At 41.4% G+C, this 14,613-nt stretch overlaps 2 protein-coding genes across 5 annotated transcripts in view; one reads left to right on the top strand and one right to left on the bottom strand.

The window, feature by feature from the left end:
* LOC143020626 (uncharacterized) overlaps positions 1-9,046 on the bottom strand; it is a 154,014-nt gene extending 144,968 nt beyond the window's left edge. For 3 of the 4 annotated variants that reach the window (XM_076177101.1, XM_076177102.1, XM_076177103.1), the window contains exon 1: positions 8,928-9,046. The gene's annotated coding sequence lies outside the window, so the exon portion shown is untranslated. The remainder of the gene's footprint in view (positions 1-8,927) is intronic. The other variant, XM_076177105.1, reaches the window with a different exon arrangement.
* A 356-nt stretch (positions 9,047-9,402) lies between these two features.
* Positions 9,403-14,613, top strand: part of TrpRS-m (Tryptophanyl-tRNA synthetase, mitochondrial) — a 35,240-nt gene continuing 30,029 nt past the window's right edge. Inside the window, exon 1 of the mRNA XM_076177106.1 lies at positions 9,403-9,513. The gene's annotated coding sequence lies outside the window, so the exon portion shown is untranslated. The remainder of the gene's footprint in view (positions 9,514-14,613) is intronic.

Consider the following 14,613-nt stretch of genomic DNA (forward strand, 5'->3'; position numbering starts at 1 on the left):
GCTAATCCCTCTGAAACTACTACATTCACACTTGTCCCCTTTGACCTTGTAAAGAGGAACTATACAGGCACTCCTCCAGTCCTCCGGCACTCTACCCTCTCTCCAGCAAACATTAAATAACCTCACCAGCCAGTCCACCATCACTGTACCTCCCTTTTTCAGACATTCTGCATGGCACCAATCCAGACCAGGTGCCTTACCTACTTTCATCATCTTAACAACTGCCTTCACCTCATCCTTCCTTATTTCTCCTCCATTCTCCTCACTCATCACTCTCATTTTCTTCGCATTTCCCACTGCAGCTATCTTTCCCTCCCTATCCTCCTTCACATTTAGCAACTCCCTAAAATATTCTGCCCATCTTCCCCTTACTGCCTTCTCTTCCATTATCATATCTCCATCTGCACATTTTACCTTTTCTTCTCTACTTGATTCGCCTCCTCTTCCTCTCTTTATTTCTTTCCAAAACATCTTTTTATTACTTTCAAAATTTTCTGTCATACTCTTACCCCATTTCACATCTGCTCTCCTCTTTGCAACCTTTACCTTTTACTTTACTTCTCTTTTCTTTTCTTTGTACCTCTCATATGACTCCCTCGTCCTATTTTGTAACCAATCTGTGAAAGCTCGCTTCTTCTCTTCTACAACCTTCTTTGTTTCCTCATCCCACCATTCACTACCCTTTCTTCTATTTCCCACCGTCCTTCTTGTTCCACACACCATCATTGCACACTTTATGACTCCCTCCTTGAACCATCCCCATTCCTCCTCCACACCCAGCTCTACTCTATCCTTTACTCCCTCACACTCCTCCTTCAGCTTCTTTTTGTACTCCTTCTCCTTTCCCTTTTCATTCAAAGAGTTCACTCTAAGAACCTCCCTACCTTTTGTCCCTTTCCTCTTTCTCCATCTATCCTCCACTCTCAACTTACCTTCCACCAAAAAATGATCTGATATTCCCCCACCCTCTCCCCTTAGCACATGTACATCCTTAACTCTTCCTATCATAATCCTATTTACCACTACATAATCCATTAGCGCTCTATCTACCACCCTTCCCTCCACCACCCTCTCCCATGTGTACTTATGCTTGACTTTCTTCCGAAACACTGTATTTGCTATCATCAACTCTCTAGACACATTTCCACCATCAACTCTCCACTACGATTCTTTCCTGTAACTCCACATTTCCCAACCACTCCATCAATTGGACCATTTCCTACCCTAGCATTAAGGTCTCCCAGTACTATTACATTTCTTCCTAAATTTTCTATGCACTCATTTAAATCTATCCAAAAGGCCTCCCTTTCTTCTACACTCTTCTCACTGCCAGGCCCATATGCACTTACAAAGACCCACATCTCCTTTCCCAGTTTCACCTTCATCCACATTATCCTTGAGGAAACCTCCTTCCACTCCACTACCCGTTTACCTGTCTAGAATAGCCACCTCTTCCCTCCCTCGCTCTCTCTTCACTCCTGATAACCTCCCACTTACACTCACCCTTTCCTTTCAACTTAGTTTCACTCAAAGCCAACACATCCATCTTTCTTCTCACAAACATACTACCTATCTCTTCCCTTTTACTCTCATCTGTACCACATCCACGCACATTAAAAGACCCAAACCTTAGGGTCCTGGTCTGAAAACTCCCAAACCCTCTTATGCCTTCTCTTTTTTGTTTAGGAATGTCTCCTGTGGGGCTACAAGGAGAAGGATGCCTGATATTTTTTAATTAACGAGCGTTTACTCACATGCACCTATGTTACTTCTGGCGGGAACCACATTGAGATGCTCGTTTCCCCCCATTCTAGGCACTCACAGTCCTCAGTCCCCCATCAGCATGCCCATTATACAGGCTATGGTAGTAAACTTCTACAAGGATGTGCAGGGTGAGGAAGACAAAGGCAAGACTTTCCAAGGCAGTTCTGTGTGGTTTTGTAATTTCAAGCAGTGCCACAGATTCCACAGCCTGAAGATAACTGGGGGAGCTGCCTCAGCCAATGTAGCAGTTGCCAAGACATATTCAGCTACCCTAAAGACTATCATTGAGGAAGGTGGCTACATCACCAAGGAGACTTTTAATATAGACAAGACTGGTCTATATTGGAGGAAGAAGAGGAGGGGAAAAAAAAAAAAAAAAAAAAAAAAAAAAAAAAAAAAAAAAAGCCTGGTCAGACATACATCTCAGCAGAGGAGTCAAGAGCACCTGGATTCAAGGTCCCCAAGGACTGCCTTACTCTCTTGTTGGGTGCCAATGCTGAAGCCTGCCCTTGTCCACTCCGAAAATCCATGAGCTTTAAAGGTAAGAACCTTGATTATAAGTCATAAAAGCTTGAATTTTTTTACACATATGGTCCTTTCCCTTTTTGGCTACCTCCCTTGGAAGGGGGAAAAAGCCTTGGTATATGTATGTAATGTATAAACCAAAAAAGAAAATGGTGTCACCAACCCATAACAAAAGCCAACAAGGTGTTACTTTTTTCTGCTGACCTAAGCTTAATTTAAGACTTGTTTTGGGTTAATTTGGGCTTATTGAGTTTAAAAATGACAATAGCTTTTTTTTCATTAAGTCTTTTTTTGTCCATATTGGCCCTACCCATAGCTACAACAGATATAAATTTTGTTTGTCCTTGTGTCTTCATAGGGCTACGTCAGGAGCTTCCTCCCATGTTATTGGTACTCCAACCTCAAAGGATGACTGGCAGCATATTCAAGAACTACTTCAGGAAACTGTACAAAGAATTTGAATTGTACTACAAGAAGGAAGAACTGCCATTCAAGATTCTCCTAGTCCTGGACAATGCCCCCAGCCATCTGCCATCTAAACAAGATCTCTCCAGCAACATTCAGCTTGCTTTCTTGCCACCTAACACTACATGCTGCAACTGGGTGAATCATGTCATGGTTGTCTGAGATAATGTTTTGTTTTGTATTTACATCCTGACTGAGAGGTCATACTAAAGATAAGCTAAGGACCTATCAGCTGTTAATTATCACTCTCCATCCACCTCATATAGTACCCCACAGATATAATACTTCCCATCATGATACTGTTTATCACTTTGGTTATCATACACAATCATACAATGAATTATTTTTCTTGTCATTGAAAACTTACAGGTAATGATATTGCAGACTAGTGGTTCTCATTCCTCCCCTTTGTAATGCTAGGTTTCCTTAATTCCTTCCTGAATTTTGAATTGGCTGTCTATCATTTTATGTACGTGCACATCCACAAGTGGTGCCACCATCGTGGATGTAATGTTTACACCGCCATTTCTTGCGACCCTTTCGACTGGCATACCTTGAGTTTGAACTCTGTTACCGTTCAACTCATACATGGGAAATTCAAAATGTCTTCCTGCTCTAGAACTTTCGATGTAGTTCTTTAAAAATTGACGGATTTCACTGATTTAAACGTAAATTCAGATAGTTGCAGCAGCAATTTAGTTTTCGAGTGGAAATTTAATGGGAAGAAAGCAATATATGAAGTTTTTATTGTGATATATTTGTTTTTCAGTTTATTCTAGCCCAGAAATGAGCAATTTCAAGATTGTTGTTATGATCCAGCTGTGCATTTACCTGTGGGAAACAAGTTTTGGATTGCCAGGTTTTGCCACTAGATCCTATCTAGGAGCAATCCTTCTATTTTTGAAGACTGATTGTAAATTTCTAGAACAGGAAGACATTTTGAACCACCTGTGCATGCATTGAATGCCACTGGAGTTCAAACTCAGAAAAACCTAGTTGTTGTTGTTGTCGTTCTCTAGACTGTCTGTCTGAGCAGTCCCGTCTCCCCAAGGAATGCTACAGCCGAAACTGGGTTTTCCCACAAATCCTTTATAGTGTGTATGTTGTGTTTGCATGCATGATTGTGTATAATGCAGTCTTCCATTATGTGTTGTATGGTATGGGGTGAAGTGTTACATCCTGGGCAGCTGTTCATAATGCAGTCATCCAGCCTCTTCTGGTAGCTTAGAAGTGCTGGGTGATGGCCGCACCACAGTCTGGCCAAGTGGACTCTGTCCTTTCGTGGGAGAGAGGATTCAGAAGGGTGGATATCAGGGGGTCTGGCATGCAGCAGTGTGTTGTCTTTCAGTGTGTTAATGGAGTGGTGAGTGATATGATTATGAATATGTTTCCGGAGGCTGGTATTTGGTGGTTGTGGAGGAAGAGAAGAGAGTATGTGTGCATAATAAAGGTCTTTGGGTGTTGTTTTAATGTTTCTTGGTGTGTGTGGGTGTTCTGCTATGTAGTGTAGCGGGTGTGATGTGTTTGTGGTGGCTGCGGCAAGTGTTTGTGTGCCTCTCATGTCGAGGTGGTCCTTGACTTTGAGGACTTTTGTTTCATGGTGTAAATGGTCTGTTGGTGTTGTATTTGTGCAGCCTGTAATTGTTTTTAGGGCTTTGTTTTGTATGATTTGAAGGGTGTTGTGGTGTGTCTCACTGAGATTAGGAGCCCATGCAGGACTCGCATAATTCAACACTGAGCGTATGCATTGTTTGTATATTGTTATATTAGTTTCTTTGTTTTGTCCAAATGTTGTTCCAGTGATTGACTTAAGTGCGTTAAGTCTAGGTGTGCATTTGTTTTTTATGTTTGTGATGTGTTGTTTGAAAGACATGGATGTATCATATGTTACACCAAGAATTTTCGGTGTGTTTGTGTGTGGTATTAGAGTGTTGTTGATGTAGAGATGAGGTATGTATTTGTGTTCTATTGTCCAGTTGGTGAGAAGTGTTGCTGTAGATTTGGTTGGAGCTATTTTGAGTCTGTGATGAACCATGTGTTGAGTGTATCAAGGTATGGCTGGATTATTTCTGCAGCTTTGTCTGTGTTACGATGTGTGCATGTGATTGTTATGTCATCTGCGTAGGAAGAGATTTGTATTTCTGAGTTGTCTGGTGTGGGTAAGTCATGCATGTATAGATTAAATAGTGTGGGGGATAGAACTGAGTCCTGTGGTACTCCATTCTTAATGTTTCTGATGTGCGATGATTGGCCATTATATGACACGTAAGCATTCCTACCTGCCAGATAATTGGCCAGCCATCTTTTGGTGTTATTGTGCATGTATGTGTTATATATTTTATTTGTTAGGTTGTGGCGGGGGATAGCATCAAAAGCTTTACTAATGTCTAATGTTATGAGAAGTGTTCTGTGGTGGGGCCTATCTGAATTGATGCCATCTAAAATTCTTTGTGTGAGGTTTATCAGAAGAGTGTTATGGCCTAAAACCGTGTTGTGAGTCAGCAAGGGGAATATGTGGTGTGATGAGTTTAAGTATTAGGCGTTCAATGACTTTAGAGGGGGTGCAGAGAAGTGTGATTGGGCGGTGCGATGTTGGGATTGTTGGGTCTTTGTTCGGTTTTGGAATGGTGATTATTTTACCATGCTTCCAGATGTCAGGTATAGTGGTGTGTGAATAGCTGTAGTTTGCAATGTTTGTGAGAGCGTCTACGTCGTGGGACCATCCCCCAACCCCAAGAGTTGGGGGCCAAACAGCAGCAACCACCCCTGGCCATCAGAAAAACCTAGTTGAATGGGTCGCTCAAAATTACGGCGGTAAACTTCCATCTGTGATGGTGATGCCACCCACAGATTTGCATGTACCATCTTAATCATTGCCATAGCAACTTGATTGTTGTTAGTAAGAATAGCATAAAAGGAGGGTCCTGCATTGTTTTTACATGCTCTGGTGATTTGTTGACCCTTCATATATATGCCAAGTTGCATTTAAACTGGACCAGCAGTTTGGATTTTATGGATTATTTTAACAACTTAATTGTTCCCATGGAAACACAAATTTGGTACAACACAGATGTCCCACATTGTTTTTTACATGCCCACATGATTTGTTGACCCATAAAACCCATGTATTCCAAATTTCATTAAAATGGGACCAGTGGTTTAGAATTTATATGTATTTCTTTACCAAAATCTTTACAAATTACCACCCTTAATTCTCACCTTTTATAATAAAGTCTAGCCAAAAATTTGGAGTAGAAAAAAAATCATCTCTCTTATTTTTCAAGCTACTTAAAAAAATTTGATCAATTTATATTTTCACCCAACCAACGATTTTCTTATGTGGCTTATGTGTTTCTGGTGAGGTATGTTGTGCATTGATTGATGGTGTACATCATTTCTGTCACAAATGCGTAGTTTTCAAGTAATAAATATTCAAACTTATGCCTACATCTCCTCCCCAATGATCTTGGGGGACATGTGGGAAATCGGGGATTTTGGGTGGGGATCATTAAATCGAGTAATGTGCATTGCAAAACAGGTCTAAAATCAACAAGAACACAAAAAATATATGAAAATATATAAATTACACCTTTGATGGCGGCTGACGCAAGCATAGCCATGTTATTATTGAGCAGCGTTACCAATGATTCACAAAATTTCTTGCTCTATCTGCTACACTTTAGCAAAGCCCACTCCACCTGCACAAGAGTTGCCAACCCTAAATTAGGGAATAAATTCATGAAGCTTTGAGAGGACCAAGAGTTGCAATTTGTGTACAACTAACCTACCCTAACCAAACCTAAACTCAACCTACCCTAACCTAAACTAGCCTTAACTAACCAAACCTAATCAAACCTAACCTAACCTAGCTGGGTGCTTAGCCCCCCCCAGACCCCTCCAATCCCCACCAAAGCACTCTTAGTAATGTAACTTGGGTTCTCTTTACAGTATAACTATTAGTATAAATGTGTGTTTATCTATTACAACTAATAGCTAATAAACTAAATGGTAACCATATTTGCCGTAAAATAAAAACCACAATAATAGCATTAGCATTACTTTATGAGGAAGAGGTTGAGAGTTGTGGTGGGCTTTGCTAAATGTAGAGGATAGAGCAAGAAATTTTGCAAATCGTTGGTAACACTGCTAAACAATAACATGGCTACGCTCACGTCAGCCGCCGCCACTGCCACTGTCGCCATCAAAGGTGTAATTTATTTATTTTCATATATCTTATATGTGTTCTTGTTGATTTTAGACCTGTTTTGCAATGCGCATTACTCGATTTAATGCTCCCCACCCAAAAACCCCGATTTCCCACAGGTCCCCCAAGATCGTTGGGGGAGATTAAGGCATAAGTTTAAATATTCATTACTTGAAAACTATTCATTTGCGACAGAAATGATTTACACCATCAATCAATACACAACATACATCACCAGAAACACATAAGCCACATAAGAAAATCATTGGTTGGGTGAAACTATAAATTGTCCAAAAATTTAAAAACTATTGTTTCTAATGAAATGGTCTTTCATATGCGACAAGAATTTTAGGGTTAAACCAAATTTGAACATTTATTGCTCACACCTAATCATTTTTTCCCTATTACCTCTATAGGCTATGATAATTATTGAAACAACTTCTGACATATTTCTTTATTAAATAAAAATAGAAATAATTCTTTCAATTACAGCATATGACTTTCATTAGATTTAATGCCCAAATCTGTTGTTGGGAAGGCCAAAATAACTTTGTCATCAAAAGTAAATGAGAAACTGAAAGACAAGAAAGGAGGGTAAATTTTTAGTTGTGCACATCTATGTGATATAGCAACAGAAAATTAATTGTCCATTTTGTAAATTATAATACATCAACATAAAATGTGATTTTCCTGGCAGAAATCAATAACAAAAAAAGTTGCTAAAACCAATTTACTAACAAAGTCGTGGCGGTTGAATGATACGCAATGTTTTTTTTTATAGATACCAAGGTTGAAGAAATGAGATTATGATAAATTAATCTATTCTAACCTAACCTATAATTAGTAATTCGGTACCTCAGATTCTAAATATCATCTGGGTCGTTGTCGTCACAAATGCTAACAGTCTGAATAATTATTACTGTACCTCAGGCAATTAACAGATGATGGCAAAACCCTGCATTCTCTCATAAAATCCAAGGAAGCCCTATTGTCTTTGTAACAGTGCTTATTAACGTCACCTAGAGTTGGAGAACACCCGGTCTGCAACGTGATAGCCATCCTCTAACTGACAGTGACTGGACTGCACAGACGATAGCATGGGATGATGTCCATACTATATCCTAGCAGTGTCATTCATTAATAGATCTAACTGTAGTAAGTTTTTTTTTTATCTATTTCAAAGAAAATCACATACTACTTTCATGTATTATAATTTACAATATATTTAATTTTCTAATGCTATATTGCATGGGTGTGCACAACTAAAATAATACCAAAAGGAGTAATATCCTTGTCAAAAAACTTCTTATAGTCTGCATGCTATAAAACAGAATACAAAACAGAGGAAGACCCAGTTAATTTTCCTCCAAGGTCACCATCCACAAATGTTGTATTGTCCTCATTTCATTTCACAGTTTAGAGTTTTCCTTAAATACTCCCTGAGACCCAAGTGCCAAAAGAATCAGTGATGTACAGCTACTGGCACTCTTGCACTATCATCCAATTGGCATTTACAATAATAAGGATATCTAAGACACATCATTCCTTTCATCCAAGGCCTCACAATTTGCAATTGCATTGCATTTTTTAACTAATGAATCAATAGACAATGAATTAATCCGTTAACAAGAAATCATTTTTTTTTTTTTTTTATAACAAAGGTTTGACCTACACGATCTCCTCCTCGAATTTACTGTAACTTTTCGAACGTTTCTGTATATATCTCACGTTGTTACCCCTCCAATAGTGTAACATAACACTCTCTCATTACAAACTAGAGGAATACATTGCAAATTAACATAATTTGTTGGCGCTTTCACTGTCATCGCGTATTTAGTACTTGTTCTGCGTTAATCGTCTTTACTCTCATTACTAGCCTAGAGCAACGGATACTTTATGGTGTTATGCTAACTCGCTTAATTTGTTAGTTTCCGTTACTTACAATGGAAAGGGTTATCCACTCACTTACCTTGATAAAATCATGTAACTAAAGGCCTAACTCCAATGAAAACAGGTAAATATTACACTTCTTTACGCCTTTTACTTTTGTCCAGCACTGATCGCCATGTTTGTTTTGGTTATGAGACGCCCAATTCAGAAGTCAGAGAACCTATATACAAAGAAACATTAAACTGTACTTGGCATCCTTCAAAATTGTACTTGTTATTTAAATTGTTATTTCTATTTACAAAAATACTAATTACAGAAAACAAACTTCTCAAACATATATATTTAATTTAGCTAACCAGGGTTTTAAATTTCTTAAAAAAAAAAGTAGTCTTTTAAAATATAGATATTGCTAAGAACTTTCCTTGCAGAAGAAAGAGGTACATATATTTATTTATTTTTAATATCAACAATAAATAAAAATATATTAACTTTAGTTATATTTATTTGTAATGCATAAAAATGAATTTAGAAGCATTGGAATACAATGACGTCGTGGATGCATTCAGATGTGTGTCGTCTGCCGTCGACTGAGGCTCATTCGATCGATAAGCAAGGCTTGGCCTTTGTGATCGTCTTCTCCAAGTTACTTCTCGTCTAACCAAATAGTGAGTATGTTCTAGGACTGATTTGAGTATTTCTTTAATTTGAATGTGTAGAACATTTGGTTTTGTATTGTGAATTAGTCAAAAGCTGTCTTCTAAATAATGGTCAGCATTGAGAGTACAGCACTGGTACTCTGGATCTGCCCCCCTTGTTCATGGGAGAGAGGGATATGTCTGTGGACTTATGTGGTATTTTATATCGCGCATTGCAGATACAGACTGCCTCCTGATTACACAGTGGACTCTATGACTTAATTATGACGTTACTATCAGTATGAAGGAATAGAGTGCTCGAGATAAACCAGATCTAAATTCGCATCTATAAAGTACCTACCGGACTAAGACTTTTCATGGCGGGTTGGAGTCGTAATTTTTGTGCCCATCTAATGGGGAAGGAGCTGGCGTGTTTAGCACTGGGATACGTTTAGTAATGATGATAGTGTGTTTCATATGGGCGTCTAGATGATCCATGTTAAAGTGGGTGTGTCTACCCAAATGTCCGGCGATTGTGGGTTAGGCCGGTCTTCCCGGCAGTAGGTATCTGTATAACTGATACATTATAGGGGTGATTTTGAGCGGAGAAACCCATAGCTTGCTTAATGTCTCATTGTCATCGGGCCAGATGATGCACTTGGCATTTTTCAATCCAGTTCTCAATCTCTCGGGATGCCGTTAGGTGACAAACTGACGTTTGTGATGATGATGATCCCGTTTTCTCGGTGTCATGACGTTTGCTCTATAGCAGGGCGCCTAACAATGTTCACTCTGTTATCTTGTATTGGGAATTTGTACTCGTTTAGGGTGTTCGATACTTCACTCGACATACCTCTGTTGATACACTGGCACGTGGATGATCTGGTTTGCATGACTGATCAGATTTCAGACGCGGGGGGTGGAGGGACGGTCGGTCACGATTGGGCTTTTTATCATTTATGTTCGTGGCAATGTATGTACATGGTGACAATTCAGTGGTGTGATGGATATAAATGCTAGACATGACACGTTTTTCTGCTTCAGTAACCGCATTAAAATACTGAAGAAGAATGACCGTTTTTATGCTTTGTTTTGGTGAATGTGGTTATGGTGGGTGGGTGTGGCAGTGTGGTTGTGGCAAATGACATGTTATAGTAACAGTTACAGTTTAGATATAGTGAAGCTGTACAAGCCATTGTATCATTTTATGGGGATTGTGTGGTCATAATGTGTATACAAGTTAGGAAAATTGATTTGGGTATGAATTTTTAGCTTATTGGCAGGGCTATATTTTACATAGTATGTTTGGATGTAATGGATGTACATCTGGAGGGTTGTTGAATAGGATTGTCAATGGTTGTATTTGAATTGTGATGTCCAGGGTTATTTCTAGTTATAATGTGAGTTGCATGAGAATATTAATTGTGACAGATAAAGCTTTCTTAGATGTGCATAGTTATAAGGTTATCAATGGTATATCCCAAGAAATATTCCACCAGAATTATGATGGGGTTTTGTGGTGTGTGTATTGCAAGTTGTAAGAAAGATAAATAGTGATGTGAATGCCTGGAATGGTTATTAGGTTGTGATGCTAGTAATAACAAATGTGTTTGTGTCTGTTGTGAGTGATTTAGAAAATATAGTGACAAGCAACAATGGTTGTAGCCAGTATTGTGAATGTGGTGGTATTGTTGTAGTATTTAAGAGACTGATGTTGGTGTGATAGCAAAACTGATAGATATGGTTGTAAGTACTGGTGGATGTCTTGATATTTGCCTGGTGTGGATGTACTGGTATAAATACTATGTGAGACTTGTTAAGTGTGGTTGTAATAGTAAGACTTTTGCTGAATATTATAGTGATCATTCTGTAATGCATATGTAGTTCTGGTAGTGCAGCTAAGGTAGAGATGTAATAATGTGGATATCATGGGGCTAAGGTTTGGTGTAGTGTGGTAGTTATAAGCCTGTGATGCTATTCCAGTATTGTTGAGTGTAAGATGGAAATGTAGATTTTGTGAGTATGGTGTGATCAAGAAGTGCATGGTGAAGCTCATGTAATTGTTTTTAATTGTTTGTGGCAAACACCATGTGCAAATATGGGTTCACTAAGCCTGTGGTGCAAGAATAATTCTACTGTTGCTGTGGCATAAGCATGGTTACACTGAGGCAGTGGTGCCAGTATGGTTGCAGTGAGGTTGTGGTGGTGCTATGGTTGTACAGAGGCTGTGTTGCAGGCATGATTGCACTGGGGCTGTGTTGCAGGCATGATTGCACTGGGGCTGTGTTGCAGGCATGATTGCACTGGGGCTGTGTTGCAGGCATGGTTGCACTCACTGGGGCTGTGATGAAGGCATGGTTGCACTGGGGCTGTGTTGCAGGCATTATTGCACTGGGGCTGTGTTGCAGGCATGATTGCACTGGGGCTGTGATTTAGGTATGGTTGCATTCACTGGGGCTGTGATGCAGGAATTGTTGCACTGGGGCTGTGTTCCAGGCATTGTTGCACTGGAGCTGTGTTGCGGGCATGGTTGTGGGTGGTCTTGAGACCCTGGGGTAGACCAGATTTTGAGGCTTATTTTTGAATGGGATAGTGTCTGGTATTGGCATAGGCGATGTGGTGGTGGTTGAAGTCATTGTAGTGATTGTGGTGATATCCTGGTAGTGTAATAGTGAGATCTTGTTGTAGGACGGATTCATGAATGGGTCCTGGTGTAGGTGTGTTGATCGGGACCTGTTGTGTGTGTGTTGATGGGGGCCTGGCATGGGTGTGTTGTGGGGGCCTTGGCGAGGGAGTGTTCACAGGGCCCTGACCTGGGCGTTTTGATGGGTCCCTGGGGGTGTGTCGATATGGCCCTGGCGTGGGTGTGGTGATGGGGTCCTGTTATGGTTGTAGTGATGGGGCCCTGTCGTGGGTGTGGTGATGGTGATTTAGCGTGGGTGTGGTGGTGGGGCCCTGTCGTGGATGTAGTGGTGGGGCCCTGTTGTGGGTGTGGTGGTGGGGCCCTGTCGTGGATGTAGTGGTGGGGCCCTGTTGTGGGTGTGGTGGTGAGGCCCTGTCGTAGGTGTGGTGATGGGGTCCTGTCGTGGATGTGGTGATTGGGACCTGGCGTGGGTGTGGTGGTTGGGACCTGGCGTGGGTGTGGTGATGGAACCCTGGTGTGGTTATGGTGATGGGGCCCTGGAGTGGGTGTGGTGATGGGGGCCTGGTGTCGGGATGGTGATTAGAGTTGTGTGTCTAGGACGTGAGAGGTATGAGTAATTGGTGATACCAAGTATTGCATTGGGGTAATGTAGACGTGGCATGGAGATGATCATGATGCACCGATGCGTGGAATGTGACGCTAATACTTTGACGTTGGTGCTGCGTGAATGATGTAGATGTAATTGTTATCTTGTGAGGTGGGCGTGGTGTGAATATTAATGTGAAGCTCCTGTATGGGCGTGGTGTGCATGTGGCGGCGATGCTCATGTGTGGGCGTGGTGTGAATGTGATGATGCTTTGGCTTGGGCGCAGCGTTGGAATGACGGCAATGCTCAGATGTGGGCGTGGCCTAGATGTGACGTTTATGCTTTGATGTGGATGTGGTGGCTGTATTTCCTACGATATGGTTGTGATAGTAAAGTAACATGACCCAGATCTTTGGCAGAGAATGGCAACCGTTGCCTCTTTCATGTTTTGTTCAGGCTCTAACGCCGTGCAGGATATGCAGAAAAAGTGCATCAATGGGATACGTTGAAGGGTTAATCCCTCTGATAAACTAAACAGGAGGGAGGTTAATTTTGTTCTTTCTTCAACCATGGTGGCTTTGTTTTAGATGACTGTCCAGAGACATAATGATTCGATATGAATACCAAGCTGGTATTAATACAGTGTGGACATGGTTGATCATGTGTTCTTAGCTTTGATGGGAGTGTCCTATAGGTCTTTATATCGCCCCGAAAAAACAAGGGCGTGGGTGTAGCATAAAGGGTACGTGCTATTGCTCGCGCGAGTATTGAGCAAGTGTCGGCAAGGCCGTGTCGTTGATACGGCGGTATACGGGACTTGTGCAACAATGGGAAAGGTATGGGGCTGTAAGAGATAAAATGTACGGGTGACAAGTACACGAGGATGCTGACCTGTAATGCCTTTAATTATTGAGAAAGGGATAGAGGCCAGAGTTGGCGAGGTTAGGGGTGGTAGGGCCCGCCATGCCCGTGGGAGTAGGCGGCGCAGGACGCGTGGGAGAAGGGGTTCCTGGTTCCAGGGGATGTGACGGCAGGGGCACCATATAGGGTAGGGGATGGCTTTTGAAGGTGTGCGTATAGGGTGCCTGGTTTGGGCGTGTGGGCGTAGATTATTTCTTTGAATAAATTCCAATCAATACTGGAGGTGCTGCTGCTGCTGCTGCCGTGAGCTGGTCTCCCTGTCAGCTGCAGTGCTGAGCAGAGCCTGGGAATCTGTAGCGCCGCCGGAGAGTCGAAAGGGTACTACTGCGTATTATTTACTTAGCACAGAAATGTTCTTGTGTGATGCTGCTGTTTGGGTTTACAGTTATCACGTTTAACAAAGGATAAATGATGACTTCGTCTAACCTATCAGATCTCGTGTTTCCAGAAATATGATCAGCTGATTGTATTTGAGTAAGAGTTGTGAGTGGTCAGTTTTGGGCCCGTATTCAAGAACAGGGCACAGGCGCCCGGTGGTTTAGTGTGGCCTTATTGTCGTGCAAACGATTCAGTGAGTTCGTGCCTCATGCATTTATCGGGTTGGAAAGAGTACTCTTCACGGGTCGTGTGCAGGCAGGAACTCTGGTCGAGGACCAGTTGTCGGGCCAGCGTCCACAACATCGATTACAGGGCCAATGAGGCGTCAATGTCAAGTAGTGGGGGTGACCACGGACCTGTTTTTCGCGTTCTGGTATTCGTAGGGTGATGTTGCCGTCACTTGTCGATAATTATGACCGTGCAAGTTTGATGGAAAAATTTGTGCTGTGTGTGTGTAAAGGATCAGAAGTTGGGAAGAAGCTGTTTCCGTGTGGGATCTGGGGGGGGGGGCTGAAAGTATAAAGAGCATCCTAGATAGTGTGGCAACTTCTACTTGTTACTACTACTATTACTTTATTGCTGCTGCTGTTACCATCAATAC

The sequence above is a fragment of the Oratosquilla oratoria genome, chromosome 40, assembly GCF_046742065.1.
Source record: "Oratosquilla oratoria isolate Oo_2021 chromosome 40, ASM4674206v1, whole genome shotgun sequence".
NCBI lineage: Eukaryota > Metazoa > Arthropoda > Malacostraca > Stomatopoda > Squillidae > Oratosquilla > Oratosquilla oratoria.